At 40.7% G+C, this 3,571-nt stretch overlaps 1 protein-coding gene across 19 annotated transcripts in view; it reads right to left on the reverse strand.

Moving 5' to 3' along the window:
* FHIT (fragile histidine triad diadenosine triphosphatase) overlaps window positions 1–3,571 on the reverse strand; it is a 1,534,178-nt gene that overhangs the window by 1,036,063 nt on the left and 494,544 nt on the right. For 2 of the 19 annotated variants that reach the window (XM_054246231.2, XM_054246238.2), the window contains exon 1: window positions 1–3,427. The exons of 16 other annotated variants lie outside the window; for them this stretch is intronic. The gene's annotated coding sequence lies outside the window, so the exon portion shown is untranslated. Of the gene's footprint in view, window positions 3,428–3,571 lie in introns of those variants that run through there. One more of the 19 variants, XM_054246233.2, reaches the window with a different exon arrangement.

Raw genomic sequence — 3,571 nt, forward strand, 5'->3', positions numbered from 1 at the left:
CTTCTGTCTTCTTCACTACTCAAGTATTTGGAGTGTCAAGAGGCCAAACTGTCCTTTAAAGGCCTCCTCTTCCAAATAACCAATCTTCTGCTCTATAAAAACATGATTAAGAACAGATATATTTGTACTGTATTTCTCATTCATTTTGAACTTTTCAAAATGTGATATTACCAAAGAAGCTTTGTCTCTTTTAAGGGTTTAAAACACACACACACACACACACACACACACACACAAAACACGCCCTTTGTTTGAAAAACAACACAGAATGCAGGCCTCATACAATCTGAGAACAATTTACAATTATAACCTACCAAGTCAGAGCTGATACCAGGCCAACACAAAGGCCTCAGAATTGTTACAAAAGGAACAGAATTGCTCTCTGGAAATAATACCCCAGTGGGCTAAATTCCCCTCCTCCTGCTTCTCCAAGGTGGTAAATTGTAACAACAAAAAAAGCATGATTCATGAATATAAATTTTTCTTGGCTTTTAAAATCATACACTGGCATAGTCCTCCCCGAACTTCAGCCAAATGAGAATACACAGATAATGACAATTTTACAATAAGTGGTTCCAGGACACAGGCTTTTCAAGATTCTCAAATGAAAGGCACTATAAAAAAGAGAATTATTATTATTATTATTTCAAGCACCCAGAAAAACCACAATCAACGATTAGCCGTAACAATTAAACTAACAATAGTACATCTGGAATAAGCTCCATGGTAATATGTACTTCATGCTTAATAGTTCAAATTAATTCAATCTGATGGTGTTAGACATACCAGTTAGGAGTTGAAGAGCACCAAAATTCACATTAGCTTCCACTTCAAAAGATATTATGCAAAGAGAAGGAAGGAAATGAGGCTATAAACAGCAGTGGTAAATACGAAAGGCTCAGAGATGATCTGGTCAGGAATAACTCTCAGCTATTAGGAATTCAGTGATGAAAATACGAAGGCTGATATTTCTATCCTTGCACATTCCTTCCGAGTCGAAGACTGAGCCACCCATCTGAGCGGCAGATCTGAAACCCTAAAATCAGGGCCATTATATTCAAAGAAGAGGGTGTCTTCTTCATTCTGCTCACAGCATCCTTTTCTAGTCCCCTATTAATGCTGTGGAATAAATGGAGAGTTTATCATTTTCAGGTTATAGATGAAATAAGAAAAGAGAGCAGGGGTTGGGGAAGGCATAAAAGGTGGAGTAGTTATTGCCTGATTACCTTATTTGTCTCACTCCTCCTTGAAGATTTACTAGGTAACTGTCTTATGCTGTACTCTCCACTGTAAATATTCTCTAAGGCAGGATTTTTCAGCCTCGGCACTGTAGACGTTTTGGCCTAGGTCATTCTTTGCTGTCAAGGGCTATCTTGTGCATTGCAGGATGTTTAGAAACATCCCTGGTCTCCACGTTGCAGATGCTAGTAACATCCCCCACCCACAGTTGTGACGACAAAAATGTCTTCAGACATGACCATATGTCCTCTGGGGGGCAAAATCATACTGGATGAGAATTGCTACTTTAAACTTTTTTTTTTTTTTGAGATGGAGTCTCACCCTGTTGCTCAGGCTAGAGTGCTGTGTTGTGATCTCGGCTCAGTGCAACCTCTGCCTCCAGGATTCAAGTGATTCTCCTGCCTCAGGCTCCCAAGCAGCTAGGACTACAGGCACGAGCCACAGCGCTCAGCTAATTTTTTGTATTTTTAGTAGAAATGGGATTTCACCATGTTGGGTAGGCTGCTCTCAAACTCCTGACCTCAAGTGATTCGCCTGTCTCGGCCTCCCAAAGTGCTGGGATTACAGGCATTTACCACTGTGCCCAGCCAACTTTAAGTCTTAATTCACTCATTTTTGGGCATCAGGAGGAAAATCCAGAGTGCAGAGTCCCCTCTAGACTCTTCTTCCTCATTAGAGATGAGCACAGAATGTATTGCCAGCTGTGTGCGAGGCAGCCCTCTTCCCAGGGCATGCTGACTCCTCTTCCTAACACCTTTTGCACATATAGGCTTGTTGCGCATAATACAGAAATTTGGAACCTGGCATTCTTCAGTTCATTGTGTAGGAAAGAGTTAACATACAGCAGGCCCGAGATGGCCTATCTTAGAAGACCCATTTGCAGTGTTGGCCTTTGATTAGCAACTGGAAAACCGAGCTGGTAAACAATTCCCTACACTGATATAACATTTTTCCTAAATTACAGAGCAGCCACTGTGCCTCACCTGTTTGTACAAACAGTGTGGTTTATGCTGAACACTGCTTTTTTTGTGGGAGTCTGGAATGTGGGTATGTGGTAGGCAGATCAGCTCCCAGGAGTAACCTTGGGCACCGAGTCTCTAATGAGTCGCCTTAGTAGGCAACACTTCTCACTTGTTGTTGCAGCTTGTTGCCTAAGGAACTAAGCATCCTGTGTGACTGCACTGAAAGAGGACTCTTGGAAGCTTACTCCTGATTTCTCCAGACTGCACGCCATGCATCTTTTCCCCATACTGATCTTACTTTGTATTCTTTCACTGTAGCAAACCATAACCAGAGGCTAACAACGCTGAGTCCTAAGAGTCCTCCTAGAGACTTACAGAACCTTGAGAGTGCTCTTGGGGACCACCAGTACAGTCGCTCATTCCACATTCTACTGTGTGCCTCTATTTCTAGACACAGCAAAGAATTAAACTCCCAGCCCTCACAGAACTTATGTGGTAGCAGCCAGCAAAGCATTCATTCTAGCATATTTCAAGCTTCTTTCATAGAAAACAAGCCCTTTGGCATCTCTTTTTTGTTTTCATAACAGCTTTTTAAAGATATAATTCACATGCCATACAATTAATCAATCTAATGGGTACAATTCAAGATTTATATTCATAGAGTTGTGCAACCATGACCACAAACAATTTCAGAACGTTTTCATCACCTCATAAAGAAACGCTATATCCATTTACAGTCACCACCCATTGTCTCCCAACCACCCAGCCCTAGGCAACCACTAGACTTTCTGTCGCTATGGATTTACCTGTTCTCGACACTTCACATAAAGTCATATGATATGTAGTCTTTTGTGATTGGCTTCTTTCACTTGTGAAAATGTTTTCAAGATTCATCCATGATATAACAAGTATCGGCACTACATTTCTTTTTATTGCTGATAATATTTCATTGTATGGATATACCACATTTCATTTATCCATCCATCAGTAAATGGAAATTTCTGTTTTTTCTACTTTTTGGCTACTATGAATAGTGCTACTATGAACATTTGTATACAATTTTTTTATGCACATATGATTTCATTCCCCTTGGATAGACACCTACGTGTGGAATTGCTGGGTCATATATAGGTTTAACTTTTTAGGAAATTTTCAAACTGTTTTCCAAAGTAGCTGCAACATTTACTTGCCAATAGCAGTGAAAGAGAGTTCTAATTTCGCCACATCCTTGCTAACAGTTATTATTATCTTTTTTTTTTTTTTTTTTTTTGGGACAGAGTCTCACTCTGTCCCCCAGGCTGGAGTGCAGGGATACAGTCCAGCCTCATGAGTAGCTGGGATTACAGGCACGCCCTGCCATGCCTGGCTAA

This window comes from Callithrix jacchus, chromosome 15 (assembly GCF_049354715.1).
Source record: "Callithrix jacchus isolate 240 chromosome 15, calJac240_pri, whole genome shotgun sequence".
Classification (NCBI taxonomy): domain Eukaryota; kingdom Metazoa; phylum Chordata; class Mammalia; order Primates; family Cebidae; genus Callithrix; species Callithrix jacchus.